This window comes from Triticum dicoccoides, chromosome 3B (genome assembly GCF_002162155.2).
Source record: "Triticum dicoccoides isolate Atlit2015 ecotype Zavitan chromosome 3B, WEW_v2.0, whole genome shotgun sequence".
Taxonomy (NCBI): domain Eukaryota; kingdom Viridiplantae; phylum Streptophyta; class Magnoliopsida; order Poales; family Poaceae; genus Triticum; species Triticum dicoccoides.
Genome location: NC_041385.1, coordinates 667,062,916 through 667,079,507, shown reverse-complemented (window position 1 = coordinate 667,079,507; position 16,592 = coordinate 667,062,916).

Below are 16,592 nucleotides of genomic sequence, written 5' to 3'. Positions count from 1 at the left end.
TTTTGGTCGCCGGAAAAGTTTCGCACTTTATCGGTATTGTACCGGGAGTGCCGAAAGGGGTCCGGGGTTCCACCGGGGGGGTCCACCTGCCCCGGGGGGCCACATGGGCTGTAGGGGGTACGCCTTGGCCGATATGGGCCAAGGGCACCAGCCCCAAGAGGCCCATGCGCCAAGAAGACTTGGAGAGGGGAGAGTCCAAAGAGGGGAAGGCACCTCCGAGGTGCCTTGGGGAGGATGGACTCCTCCCCCCCGTCTTGACCGCACCCCTTCCTTGGAGGAAGGGGCAAGGCTGCGCCCTCCCCCTCTCTTGCGCCTATATAAAGGGAGGGGAGGCAGGGGTGGCCGCACCCATAAGCCCTGGTGCCTCCCTCCTCCCTGCAACACCTCCTCCTCCTTCCGTAGTTGCTTAGTGAAGCCCTGCCGAAGTTCTGCTGCATCCACCACCACGCCGTCGTGCTGCTGGATCTTCATCAACCTCTCCTTCCCCCTTGCTGGATCAAGAAGGAGGAGACGTCATCCGCTCCGTACATGTGTTGAACGCGGAGGTGTTGTCCGTTCGGCACTAGGTCATCGGTGATCTGAATTACGGCGAGTACGACTCCATCAACCCCGTTCCATTGAACGCTTCCGCACGCGATCTACAAGTGGTATGTAGATGCAATCACTCTCCCATGACTCATTGCTAGATGAACTCATAGATGGATCTTGGTGAAACCGTAGGAAAAATTTTAATTTTCTGCAACGTTCCCCAACAGTGGCATCATGAGCTAGGTCTATGCGTAGTTCTCTATTGCACGAGTAGAACACAATTTTGTTGTGGGCGTAGATCTTGTCAACTTGCTTGCCGCTACTAGTCTTATCTTGCTTCAGCGGTATTGTGGGATGAAGCGGCCCGGACCAACCTTACACGTACGCTTACGTGAGACCGGTTCCACCGACTGACATGCACTAGTTGCATAAGGTGGCTGGCGGGTGTCTGTCTCTCCCACTTTAGTTGGAGCGGATTCGATGAAAAGGGTCCTTATGAAGGGTAAATAGAAGTTGACAAAATCACGTTGTGGTTATTCGTAGGTAAGAAAACGTTCTTGCTAGAACCCAATTGCAGCCACGTAAAAGATGCAACAACAATTAGAGGACGTCTAACTTGTTTTTGCAGCAATTGTCATGTGATGTGATATGGCCAGAAGTTGTGATGAATGATGAATGATATATTGTGATGTATGAGATCATGTTCTTGTAATAGGAATCACGACTTGCATGTCGATGAGTATGACAACCGGCAGGAGCCATAGGAGTTGTCTTTATTTTTTGTATGACCTGCGTGTCATTGAAGAACGCCATGTAAACTACTTTACTTTATTGCAAAACGTGTTAGTCATAGAAGTAGAAGTAGTCGTTGGCGTAACAACTTCATGAAGACACGATGATGGAGATCATGATGATGGAGATCATGGTGTCATGCCGGTGACAAGATGATCATGGAGCCCCGAAGATGAAGATCAAAGGAGCTATATGATATTGGCCATATCATGTCACTACTTTATATAATTGCATGTGATGTTTATTATGTTTTATGCATCTTGTTTACTTAGAACGACGGTAGTAAATAAGATGATCCCTTACAACAAATTCAAGAAGTGTTCTCCCCTAACTGTGCACCGTTGCTAAAGTTCGTCGTTTTGAAGCACCACGTGATGATCGGGTGTGATAGATCCTTACGTTCACATACAACGGGTGTAAGATAGTTTTACACATGCAAAACACTTAGGGTTAACTTGACGAGCCTAGCATGTACAGACATGGCCTCGGAACACGGAGACAGAAAGGTCGAACACGAGTCATATGGAAGATAAGATCAACATGAGAATGTTCACCGACGATGACTAGTCCGTCTCACGTGATGATCGTACACGGCCTAGTCGACTCGGATCGTGTAACACTTAGATGACTAAGGGGATGTCAAATCTGAGTGGGAGTTCATTAAATAATTTGATTAGATGAACGAAATTATCATGAACTTAGTCTAAAATCTTTGCAAAATATGTCTTGTAGATCAAATGGCCAACGCTCATGTCAACATGAACTTCAACGCGTTCCTAGAGAAAACCAAGCTGAAAGATGATGGCAGCAACTATATGGACTGGGTCCGGAACCTTAGGATCATCCTCATAGCTGCCAAGAAAGCATATGTCCTTGAAGCACCTTAGGTGACCCACCTTCTCTCCCAGCACTGCAAGACGATTTGAACGTTTGGCAGACACGTGCTGATGATTACTCCCTCGTTTAGTGCGACATGATTTACAGCTTAGAACCGGGGCTCCAAAAGCATTTTGAGCATCACAGAGCATATGAGATGTTCGAGGAGCTGAAACTAGTTTTCCAAGCTCACGCCCGGGTCGAGAGATATGACATCTCCGACAAGTTCTATAGTTGTAAGATGGAGGAAAATAGTTCTGTCAGTGAGCACATACTCAAGATGTCTGGGTTGCACAACCGTATGACCCAGCTGAATATTAACCTCCCTGATGAGGCGGTCATTGACAGAATCCTTCAGTCGCTCCCACCAAGCTACAAGAGATTTGTGATGAACTACAATATGCAGGGGATGGTAAAGACCATTCCTGAAGTATTCTCTATGCTGAAGTCAGCAGAGGTTGAAATCAAGAAAGAACATCAAGTGTTGATGGTCAATAAGACCACTAAGTTTAAGAAGGGCAAGGGTAAGAAGAGCTTCAAGAAGGACGGCAAGGAAGTTGCCGCGCCTGGTAAGCCAGTTACCGGGAAGAAGTCAAAGAATGGACCCAAGCCTGAGACTGAGTGCTTTTATTGCAAGGGGAAGGGTCACTGGAAGCGGAACTGCCCCAAATACTTAGCGGATAAGAAGGCAGGCACACTAAAGGTATATTTGATGTACATGTAATTGATGTGTACCTTACCAGTACTCGTAGTAACTCCTGGGTATTTGATACCGGTGCCGTTGCTCATATTTGTAACTCACAGCAGGAGCTGCGGAATAAGCGGAGACTGGCGAAGGACGAGGTGACGATGCGCGTCGGGAATGGTTCCAGGGTCGATGTGATCACCGTCGGCATGCTACCTCTACATTTACCTACGGGATTAGTTTTGAACCTTAATAATTGTTATTTGGTGCCAAGTTTGAGCATGAACATTGTATCTGGATCTCGTTTAATACGAGATGGCTACTCATTTAAATCCGAGAATAATGGTTGTTCTATTTATATGAGAGATATGTTTTATGGTCATTCCCCGATGGTCAATGGTTTATTCTTAATGAATCTCGAACGTAGTGTTACACATATTCATAGCATGAATACCAAAAGATGTAAAGTTGATAACGATAGTCCCACATACTTGTGGCACTGCCGCCTTGGTCACATTGGTGTCAAGCGCATGAAGAAGCTCCATGCTGATGGACTTTTGCAGTCTCTCGATTATGAATCATTTGACACATGCGAACCATGCCTCATGGGCAAGATGACCAAGACTCCGTTCTCCGGAACAATGGAGCGAGCAACCAACTTGTTGGAAATCATACATACCGATGTGTGCGGTCCAATGAGCGTTGAGGCTCGCGGAGGATATCATTATGTTCTCACTCTCACAGATGACTTGAGTAGATATGGGTATGTCTACTTGATGAAACACAAGTCTGAGACCTTTGAAAAGTTCAAGGAATTTCAGAATGAAGTAAAGAATCAACGTGACCGAAAGATAAAATTCTTACGATCGGATCATGGAGGAGAATATTTAAGTCACGAATTTGGTACACACTTCAGAAAATGTGGAATCGTTTCACAACTCACGCCGCCTGGAACACCTCAGCGAAACGGTGTGTCCGAACGTCGTAATCGCACTCTATTAGATATGGTGCGATCTATGATGTCTCTTACCGATTTACCACTATCATTTTGGGGATACGCTCTAGAGACAGCTACATTCACTTTAAATAGGGCACCGTCTAAATCCGTTGAGACGACGCCGTATGAATTATGGTTTGGGAAGAAACCTAAGCTGTCATTTCTAAAAGTTTGGGGATGCGATGCTTATGTCAAGAAACTTCAACCTGAAAAGCTCGAACCCAAGTCGGAAAAATGCGTCTTCATAGGATACCCTAAAGAAACCATTGGGTATACCTTCTACTTAAGATCCGAGGGCAAGATCTTTGTTGCCAAGAACGGATCCTTTCTGGAAAAAGAGTTTCTCTCGAAAGAACTAAGTGGGAGGAAAGTAGAACTCGATGAAGTACTACCTCTTGAACAGGATAGCAGTACAGCTCAGGAAAATGTTCATGTGATGCCTACACCAACTGAAGAGGAAATTAATGATGATGATCAAGGTACTTCGGATCAAGTTGCTACTGAACTTCATAGGTCCACAAGGACACGTTCCGCACCAGAATGGTACGGCAACCCTGTCCTGGAAATCATGTTGTTAGACAACGGTGAACCTTCGAACTATGAAGAAGCAATGGCGGGCCCAGATTCCAACAAATGGCTAGAAGCCATGAAATCCGAGATAGAATCCATGTATGAAAACAAAGTATGGACTTTGACTGACTTGCTCGATGATCGGCGAGCGATAGAAAACAAATGGATCTTTAAGAAGAAAACGGACACGGATGGTAATGTCACCATCTATAAAGCTCGACTTGTCGCTAAGGGTTATCGCCAAGTTTAAGGGATTGACTACGATGAGACTTTCTCTCCTGTAGCAAAGCTTAAGTCCGTCCGAATCATGTTAGCAATTGTCGCATACTATGATTATGAGATATGGCAGATGGACGTCAAAACGGCATTCCTTAACGGGCATCTTAAGGAAGAAATGTATATGATGCAGCCGGAGGGTTTTGTCGATCCTAAGAATGCTAACAAAGTATGCAAGCTCCAGCGATCCATTTATGGGCTGGTGCAAGCATCTCGGAGTTGGAACATTCGCTTTGATGAAATGATCAAAGCGTTTGGGTTTATGCAGACTTATGGAGAAGCCTGCGTTTACAAGAAAGTGAGTGGGAGCTCTATAGCATTTCTCATATTATATGTAGATGACATACTTTTGATGGGAAATGATATAGAATTCTTGGACAGCATTAAGGCCTACTTGAATAAGTGTTTTTCAATGAAGGACCTTGGAGAAGTTCCTTACATATTAGGCATCAAGATCTATAGGGATAGATCGATACGCCTCATAGGTCTTTCATAGAGCACATACCTTGATAAGATTTTGAAGAAGTTCAAAATGGATCAGTCCAAGAAAGGGTTCTTGCCTGTATTGCAAGGTGTGAGATTGAGCTCGGCTCAATGCCCGACCACGGCAAAAGATAAAGAAGAGATGAGCGTCATCCCCTATGCCTCAGCCATAGGATCTATTATGTATGCCATGCTGTGTACTAGACCTGATGTAAACCTTGCCGTAAGTTTGGTAGGGAGGTACCAAAGTAATCCCGGCAAGGAACACTGGACAGCGGTCAAGAATATCCTGAAGTACCTGAAAAGGACAAAGGACATGTTTCTCGTTTATGGAGGTGACGAAGAGCTCGTCGTAAAGGGTTACGTCGACGCTAGCTTCGACACAGATCTGGATGCCTCTAAGTCACAAACCGGATACGTGTATATGTTGAATGGTGGAGTAGTAAGCTGGTGCAGCTGCAAGCAGAGCGTCGTGGCGGGATCTACATGTGAAGTGGAGTACATGGCCGCCTCGGAGGCAGCGCATGAAGCAATTTGGGTGAAGGAGTTCATCACCGACCTAGGAGTCATACCCAATGCGTCGGGGCCGATCAAACTCTTCTGTGACAACACTGGAGCTATTGCCCTTGCCAAGGAGCCTAGGTTTCACAAGAAGACCAGGCACATCAAGCGTCATTTCAACTCCATCCGCGAAAATGTTCAAGATGGAGACATAGATATTTGCAAAGTACATACGGATCTGAATGTCGCAGATCCGTTGACTAAACCTCTCTCGCGAGCAAAACATGATCAACACCAGTACTCTATGGGTGTTCGATTCATCACAATGTAACTAGATTATTGACTCTAGTGCAAGTGGGAGACTGTTGGAAATATGCCCTAGAGGCAATAATAAAAGGATTATTATTATATTTCCTTGTTCATGATAATTGTCTTTTATTCATGCTATAACTGTATTATCCGGAAATCGTAATACACGTGTGAATACATAGACCATAACATGTCCCTAGTGAGCCTCTAGTTGACTAGCTCATTGGTCGACAGATAGTCATGGTTTCCTGACTATGGACATTAGATGTCATTGACAACGGGATCACATCATTAGGAGAATGATGTGATGGACGAGACCCAATCCTAAGCATAGCACAAGATCGTGTAGTTCGTTTTGCTAGAGCTTTTCCAATGTCAAGTATCTCTTCCTTAGACCATGAGATCGTGTAACTCCCGGATACCGTAAGAGTGCTTTGGGTGTACCAAATGTCACAACGTAACTGGGTGACTATAAAGGTGCACTACAGGTATCTCCTAAAGTGTCTGTTGGGTTGACACGGATCGAGACTGGGATTTGTCACTCCGTATGACGGAGAGGTATCTCTGGGCCCACTCGGTAATGCATCATCATAATGAGCTCAAAGTGACCAAGTGTTTGGTCACGGGATCATGCATTACGGTACGAGTAAAGTGACTTGCCGGTAACAAGACTGAATGAGGTATTGGGATACCGACGATCGAGTCTTGGGCATGTAACGTACCGATTGACAAAGGGAATTGTATACGGGGTTTGTTCGAATCCTCGACATCGTGGTTCTTCCGATGACATCATCGAGGAGCATGTGGGAGCCAACATGGGTATCCAGATCCCGCTGTTGGTTATTGCCCGAGAACCGTCTCGGTCATGTCTACGTGTCTCCCGAACCCGTAGGGTCTACACACTTAAGGTTCGGTGACGCTAGGGTTGTATGAATATGAGTATGCAGCAAACCGAATGTTGTTCGGAGTCCCGGATGAGATCCCGGACGTCACGAGGAGTTCCGGAATGGTCCGGAGGTAAAGATTTATATATAGGAAGTCTTATTTTGGTCGCCGGAAAAGTTTCGCACTTTATCGGTATTGTACTGGGGGTGCCAAAAGGGGTCCGGGGGTCCACCTGCCCCGGGGGGCCACATGGGCTGTAGAGGGTGCGCCTTTGGCCTATATGGGCCAAGGGCACCAGCCCCAAGAGGCCCATGTGCCAATAAGACTTGGAGAGGGGAGAGTCCAAAGAGGGGAAGGCACCTCTGAGGTGCCTTGGGGAGGATGGACTCCTCCCCCCCTCTTGACCGCACCCCTTCCTTGGAGGAAGGGGCAAGGCTGCGCCCTCCCCCTCTCTTGTGCCTATATAAAGGGAGGGGAGGGAGGGGTGGCCGCACCCATAAGCCCTGGCGCCTCCCTCCTCCCTGCAACACCTCCTCCTCCTTCCGTAGTTGCTTAGCGAAGCCCTGCCGAAGTTCTGCTGCATCCACCACCACACCGTCGTGCTGCTGGATCTTCATCAACCTCTCCTTCCCCCTTGCTGGATCAAGAAGGAGGATACGTCATCCGCTCCGTACGTGTGTTGAACGCGGAGGTGCTGTCCGTTCGGCACTAGGTCATCGGTGATCTGAATCACGGCGAGTACGACTCCATCAACCCCGTTCCATTGAACGCTTCCGCACGCGATCTACAAGTGGTATGTAGATGCAATCACTCTCCCACGACTCGTTGCTAGATGAACTCATAGATGGATCTTGGTGAAACCGTAGGAAAATTTTTAATTTTCTGCAACGTTCCCCAACAGCAGGTGCATTGCACAAACCAAAAGGCATACATCTATAGGCAAAAGTACCGAAAGGACACGTAAAAGTGGTCTTTTCTTGACCCTCTTTTGACACAGGTGTTTGAGAAAAACCAGAATAACCATCTAGAAAGCAAAAATGTGTATGTTTGGACAGTCTTTCTAGCATTTGATCAATAAAAGGTAGATGCTAATGATCTTTCCTAGTAGATTTTTTTAATTTGTGAAAATCAATTACCATTCTATAACCTGTAACAATACTTCGTGGGATCAATTCATTCTTATCATTAGGAACAACAGTAATACCTCCCTTCTTAGGGACACAATGAACAGGACTTACCCATCTACTGTCAGCAATAGAATAAATTATACCTGCCTCGAGAAGCTTTAATATTTCATTCCTTACCACTTCTTTAATTTTTGTATTCAACCGTCGTTGGTGATCAACAACTATTTTAGCATCAGGCTCCATATTAATTTTGTGCTAACATAGAGTGGGACTAATGCCCTTAAGATCATCAAGCGTATATCCAATAGCAGCACGATGCTTCTTCAGAGTTTTCAATAATTTCTTTCTTCATGCTCAGAAAGGTTAGCACTGAGGGAGTCCTGGATTAGGGGGTCCCCGGGCGTCCGGGCTATGTGACATGGGCCAAACTGATGGGCCGTGAAGATACAAGATAGAAGTCCTTCCCCACGTGTCCGGATGGGACTCTCCTTTGCGTGGATGGCAAGCTTGGTGTTCGGATATGAAGTTTCCTTTCTCTATAAACCGACTCTGCACAACCTTGGGCCCTTCTGATGTCTATATAAACCGGAGGGTTTAGTCTGTAGAGGCAAGGATAATCACAAACCATACAGGCTAGACATCTAGGGTTTGGCCATTACGATCTCAAGGTAGATCAACTCTTGTAACCCCTATACTCATCAAAGTCAATCAAGCAGGAACTAGGGTATTACCTCCATTAAGAGGGCCCGAACATGGGTAAACATTATATACCCTGTCTCCTGTTACCTTTGATCCTCAGACACACAGTTTGGGACCCCCTACCCGAGATCTGTCAGTTTTGACACTGACATTGGTGCTTTCATTGAGAGTTCCACTGTGCTGTCAACAGAAGGTTCGATGGCTCGATCGATCATCTACAATCATGCTGTTTTGGGGGAGACTTTCCTTCTCGACCAATTTTTCGTATTCGGCAGCTTCGTGTTGCATGCCAACTTGATTGGCCACCTTGAGCAGATCGACAGCTACACCCGTTGTCACCAGATCAGTTTCGGGAACTTAAACTATGTCATTGATATCCGAGGAGACTTGATCTTCGAAGGGTTCGCGACCCCGACCATCGCTCCGGCCTTAGATCCGGAGCAAACCATCAGGTCCGAAGATGGGAGTGCAGAGCCCACTGGACTCCCCGTTGCAGACCGCATTATTGAGGATCTAGAGGCGATTGTGTCCACGGCGAACGCGGAATTAATCTAGGTTCCCCCTATCATTGAAAGGTCGGATTCGCCCCCGGACTCCAGATCCGAACTTTCGAAGTCTGTGCCAAGTAGGTAGGGCCAGGAGGCTTTGACCCTAGCCAGCCCCGCAGACTATCATTTCCACATCCAAACCTCGCTCTTAAATGAGGCCCTGGACTTAATGTGATCCCTCGCTATTACAGAGGGATCACTTCCGAACTATGCCCAGCCCGAACTAGGGGCTGAGAGCGGGGAATTTTACATCCCACCCACCACCCACTTCACAACCACTGTCGAAGACTTAACCTACATGTTGGATTACGCCTCCGAAGACATCGACGGCATGGACGACGATGCCGGAGACGAACAAGGCCCAGACCCACCGTTTACCGTATATTGGATGACCACCTCCACATATGACGTGTATATGGTGGACACACCCAAAGAGGACGATGACGACAGCAGGAAGGATCCGGTGGAGGACAAGCCTGCTGAAGCACCTTCAAAGCATCGACGTCAGCGGCCCCGCTCAAAATCGCATCGCAAAAAAGACAGCAATATCGGCACCGGAGATGATAACACTCCGGAGAATGCCGGAGACCACGAAGCCCCTGTTGAGCCAACATTCGAACATGATGATTGGGAGGAGGGGCAGGTTAAGCTGACGATCCAGTCAGGAATGAGGACCCAGAGGATAGTAATTATCTACCAATCTCCGAGGATGATGTGAGCCTCGATGACGAAGACTTCATCGTGCCAGAGGAACCCCTCAAACAAGAGAGCTTTAAGCGCCAGCTAATCACAACAATGAGAAGCCTAAAAAATAAGCAGCAACAACTCCAAGCCCAACAAGATACGCTCAACGACCGACGGACTAAAGTCCTGGCAGCCGAAGAATATAGCCTCGAACACCCAACAAAGAGCTACCCAAAGCGCAAGCTACTACCACAATTTGACGACGAGGCCCTTGAGCAAATTCCGCCAAAGTATCAAGCTGCTAATGAACCTGACCGACCACCACATGGGCGGGACAGAGAGACTACTCACGCCGAACACTAGCCCGCACCACCTCGCCGCAGAGGCAAGGAGGTAGCAGCTCCGGGCTACACGTACGACCTACGCAAGGACCTGGACAATAGAGTCGGTCATACCAGATCAATCTATGGATCAAGGGGACGTGCTCCAATGCGAGACAACGGCCATCAGGGCCGACGTGACCAGCATCACCTGACTCGGGCTGAGAACCGAACACGGATGTCGTTCGAACTCCGTCGCAACGTCACTCAATATAAAGGCGCCACACACCCCTTATGCTTCACCGATGAAGTAATGGAGCACCAGTTCCCAGAAGGGTTTAAACCCGTTAACATTGAATCATATGACAGAAAAACAGATCCCCCAGTATGGATCGAAGATTTTCTTATCCATATCCATATGGCTCGTGGTGATGATCTCCATGCCATCAAGGACCTCCCATTGAAACTAAGGGACCAGCTCGGCACTGGCTAAACAGCCTCCCAGGAAACACCATTGGAAGCTGGGAAGATTTGGAGGACGCCTTTTGAGACAACTTCCAAAGTACCCATGTCCGGCCTCCAGACGCCGATGACCTAAGTCATATAGTCCAGCAACCCGAAGAGTCCAGCCCGCAAGCTTTGGACTAGGTTCTTAATTAAAAAGAACCAAATTGTTGACTGCCCGGACGATGAAGCCCTCGCGGCCTTTAAGCATAGCGTCTGCGACGAATGGCTTGCCAGACACCTCGTCCAGGAAAAGCTGAAGACCATGGCAGCCCTTACTGCACTCATGACCCGCTTTTGCGCGGGGGAGGATAGTTGGTTAGCTCGTAGAAGCAATAGTACCAGCAAGCCTGGCATCTCTGAAGCCGGAGATGGCAATGGTAAGCCATGATGCAACAAACATAAGCGTCGAAACAAAATAATGATACCGAAAGCACAGCAGTCAACACTAGATTCAGTGGCTCTAAATCCGGACAGCGGAAGAATCCATTCAAAGGAAACAAAGATGGTCCATCCAGTCTGGAAAAATACTCGATCGGTCCTGCCAGATTCATGGCACCCCTGACAAGCCTGCTAATCATTCCAACAGAAATTGTTGGGTCTTCAAACAGGCCGGTAAGTTAAGCACCAAACACAAGGGGACAGGACCACCGAGCGAGGACGATGAAGAGCCTCGCCCACCGACCACAGGGGGACAGAAGAAATTTCCCCCTGAGTTGAAAATTGTGAATATGATATATGTTACACATATCCCCAAGAGGGAGCACAAGCATGCACTAAGGGACATCTACACCGTAGAGTCGGTCGCCCCAAAATTCAACCCCTGGTCAGCTTGTCTGATCACCTTCGATCGTAAGGATCACCTGACCAGTATTCGTCATGGAGGTTTGGCAGTCTTGGTCCTTGATCCAATCATCGACGGGTTCCATCTGACCTGAGTACTTATGGACGGCGGCAGCAGTCTTCACTTGATTTATCAAGACACAATCCACAAAATGGGTATTGACCCATCAAGAATCAAGCCTACTACTACCTTTAAAGGAGTAATAATCATCCCCTTTCGCAGTGGTTATCACGCACTGCTCGGACGAACCGCCTTCTCCCGCTTCAACGCGGTCCCGTGTTATTCTTACTTAGAGCTTAAAATGCCCAGACCCCGTCATGTTATTACAGTTAATGGAAACATGGAGCGCTCCCTCTATACTGAGGAGCACACCGCGCCACTTGCGGCCGAGGTACAGAGCGGCTTTATCAAGCCGCACACTTCATCGGCCATCAAGCCACCGGACCATGTCAAATGAGTCCGGCCCTCTCTGCACGACGACCGCTCAGGAAACCCAGAGCTAGACTAGCAGTTCCACCTCTGTCGATCGCCACACAAATCCGCGGCATTTGTACCGCTGTGCATAACTACACACTCAAAATACCTTGGGCATCAACAGAGGCACAATACAGATAGGTCTATGAAGGAAATATGCCCTAGAGGCAATAATAAAGTTTTTTTTATTTCCTTATATCATGATGAATGTTTATTATTCATGCTAGAATTGTATTACCCGGAAACATGATACATGTGTGAATACATAGACAAACTAAGTGTCACTAGTATGCCTCTACTTGACAAGCTCGTTTATCAAAGATGGTTATGTTTCCTAACCATGGACAAAAGAGTTGTCATTTGATTAACGGAATCACATCATTGGGAGAATGATGTGATTGACTTGACCCATTCCGTTAGCTTAGCACTTGATCGTTTAGTATGTTGCTACTGCTTTCTTCATGACTTATACATGTTCCTGTGACTATGAGATTATGAAACTCCCGTTTACCAGAGGAACACTTTATGTGCTACCAAACGTCACAACATAACTGGGTGATTATAAAGGTGCTCTACAGGTGTCTCCAAAGGTACTTGTTGGGTTGGCGTATTTTGAGATTAGGATTTGTCACTCCGATTGTCGGAGAGGTATCTTTGGGCCCACTCAGTAATGCACATCACTATAAGCCTTGCAAGCATTGCAACTAATTAGTTAGTTGTGGGATGATATATTACAGAACGAGTAAAGATACTTGCCGGTAACGAGATTGAACTAGGTATTGAGATACCGACGATCGAATCTCAGGCAAGTAACATACCGATGACAAAGGGAACAACGTATGTTGTTATGTGGTTTGACCGATAAAGATCTTTGTAGAATATGTAGGAGCCAATATGAGCATCCAGGTTCCGCTATTGGTTATTGACCGGAAACATGTCTCGGTCATGTCTACATAGTTCTCGAACCAGTAGGGTCCGCACGCTTAAAGTTAGATGCCAGTTATATTATGAGTTTATATGTTTTGATGTGCCGAAGGTAGTTCAGAGTCCCGGATGTGATCACGGACATAACGAGGAGTCTCGAAATGGTCGATACGTAAATATCGATATATTGGACGACTATATTTGGACAACGGAATGGTTCAGGGTGAGATCGGGATAATATCGGAGCACCGAGAGGTTATCGGAACCCCCCGGGAGGTATATGGGCCTTAATGGGCTTTAGTGGAAAGGAGGGGAAAGGAGCAAGGGAGGCCCCCCCCCCCCAAGCCCAATCCGAATATGGAGGGGCCCCCCCTTTCCTTCCTCCCTCCTTCCTCTTCCGTCCCTCTCCCTCTCCAAGTAGGAAAAGGAGGAGTCCTACTCCCGGTCGGAGTAGGACTCCCCCCTTGGGCGCGCCTCCTCCTCCTGGCCAGCCCCCTCCTTCCCTCCTTTATATACGGAGGAGGGGGGCACCCCATAGACACAACTATTGATCATTGATCTCTTAGCCGTGTGCGATGCCCCCTTCCCCATAATCCACCTCGATAATATCATAGCGGTGCTTAGGCGAAGCCCTGTGTCGGTAGAACATCATTATCGTCACCACGCTGTCGTGCTGACGGAACTCTCCCTCGACACTCAGCTGGATCGGAGTTCGAGGGACATCATCGAGCTGTACGTGTGCAAGAGCTCGGAGGTGTCGTGCTTTCGGTGCTTGATCGGTCGGGCCGTGAAGACGTACGGCTACATCAACCGCGTTGTCCTAACGCTTCCACTTTTGGTCTACGAGGGTACGTGGACACATTCTCCCATCTTGTTGCTATGCATCACCATGATCTTGCGTGTGCGTAGGAATTTTTTTGAAATTACTACGTTCCCCAACAGTGGCATCTGAGCCTAGGTTTTATGCGTTGATGTTATATGCACGAGTAGAACACAAGTGAGTTGTGGGCGATACAAGTCATGCTGCCTACCAGCATGTCATACTTTGGTTCGGCGGTATTGTTGGATGAAGCGGCCTGGACCGACATTACGCGTACGCTTACGCGAGACTGGTTCTACCGACGTGCTTTGCACATAGGTGGCTGGCGGGTGTCAGTTTCTCCAACTTTAGTTGAACCGAGTGTGGCTACGCCCGGTCCTTGAGAAGGTTAAAACAACACTAACTTGACGAACTATCGTTGTGGTTTTGATGCGTAGGTAAGAACGGTTCTTGCTCAGCCGATAGCAGCCACGTAAAACTTGCAACAACAAAGTAGAGGATGTCTAACTTGTTTTTGCAGGGCATGTTGTGATGTGATATGGTCAAGACGTGATGCTATATTTTATAGTATGAGATGATCATGTTTTGTAACCGAGTTATCGGAAACTGGCAGGAGCCATATGGTTGTCGCTTTATTGTATGCAATGCAATCGCCCTGTAATTGCTTTACTTTATCACTAAGCGGTAGCGATAGTCGTAGAAGCAATAGGTGGCGAAACGAAAATGATGCTACGATGGAGATCAAGGTGTCGTGCCGGTGACGATGGTGATCATGACGGTGCTTCGAAGATGGAGATCACAAGCACAAGATGATGATGGCCATATCATATCACTTATATTGATTGCATGTGATGTTTATCCTTTATGCATCTTATCTTGCTTTGTTTGAAGGCAGCATTATAAGATGATCTCTCACTAAATTTCAAGATAAAAGTGTTCTCCCTGAGTATGCACCGTTGCCAAAGTTCGTCGTGCCCAGACACGACGTGATGATTGGGTGTGATAAGCTCTACGTCCATCTACAACGGGTGCAAGCCATTTTTGCACACGCAGAATACTCAGGTTAAACTTACCGAGCCTAGCATATGCAGGTATGGCCTCGGAACACTGAGACCGAAAGGTCGAGCGTGAATCATATAGTAGATATGATCAACATAATGATGTTCACCATTGAAAACTACTCCATTTCACGTGATGATCAGTTATGGTTTAGTTGATTTGGATCACGTGATCACTTAGATGATTAGAGGGATGTCTATCTAAGTGGGAGTTCTTAAGTAATATGATTAATTGAACTTAAATTTATCATGAACTTAGTACCTGATAGTATTTTGCATGTCTATGTTGTTGTAGATAGATGGCTCGTGTTGTTGTTCTGTTGAATTTTAATGTGTTCCTTGAGAAAGCAAAGTTGAAAGATGATGGTAGAAATTACACGGACTAGGTCCGTAACTTGAGGATTATCCTCATTGCTGCATAGAAGAATTACGTCCTGGAAGCACCGCTGGGTGCCAGGCCTTTTGCAGATGCAACTGCAGACATTGTGAATGTTTGGCAGAGCAAAGCTGATGACTACTCGATAGTTCAGTGTGCCATGCTTTACGTCTTAGAACCGGGACTTCAACGACGTTTTGAACATCATGGAGCATATGAGATGTTCCAGGAGTTGAAGTTAATATTTCAAGCAAATGCCCGGATTGAGAGATATGAAGTCTCCACTAAGTTCTACAGCTGCAAGATGGAGGAGAATACTTCTGTTAGTGAGCATATACTCAGAATGTATGGGTATAACAATCACTTGATTCAACTGGGAGTTAAACTTTCGGATGATTGCGCCATTGACAGAATTCTCCAATCACTACCACCAAGCTACAAGAGCTTCGTGATGAAATATAATATGCAAGGGATGAATAAGACTATTCCCGAGCTCTTTGCAATGCTAAAGGCTGAGGAGGTAGAAATCAAAAAGGAGCATCAAGTGTTGATGATCAATAAGACCACCAGTTTCAAGGAAAAGGGCAAAGGGAAAAAGAATGGGAACTTCAAGAAGAACGGCAAACAAGTTGTTGTTCAAGAGAAGAAACCCACGTCTGGACCTAAGCCTAAGACTGAGTGCTTCTACTGCAAACAGACTGGTCACTGGAAGCGGAACTGCCCCAAGTATTTGGCGGATAAGAAGGATGGCAAGGTGAACAAAGGTATATGTAATATACATGTTATTGATGTGTACCTTACCAGAGCTCGCAGTAGCACCTGGGTATTTGATAATGGTTATGTTGCTAATATTTGCAACTCGAAATAGGGACTACGGATTAAGCGGACACTGGCTAAGGACGAGGTGACGATGCGCGTGGGAAATGGTTCCAAAGTCGATGTGATCACCGTCGGCACGCTACCTCTACATCTACCTTCGGGATTAGTTTTAGACCTAAATAATTGTTATTTGGTGCCAGCGTTGAGCATGAACATTATATCTGGATCTTGTTTGATGCGAGACGGTTATTCATTTAAATCTGGGAATAATGGTTGTTCAATTTATATGAGTAATATCTTTTATGGTCATGCACCCTTAAAGAGTGGTCTATTTTTGATGAATCTCGATAATAGTGATACACATATTCATAATGTTGAAACCAAAAGATGCAGAGTTGATAATGATAGTACAACTTATTTGTGGCACTGCCGTTTAGGTCATATTGGTATAAAGCGCATGAAGAAACTCCATACTGATGGACTTTTGGAATCA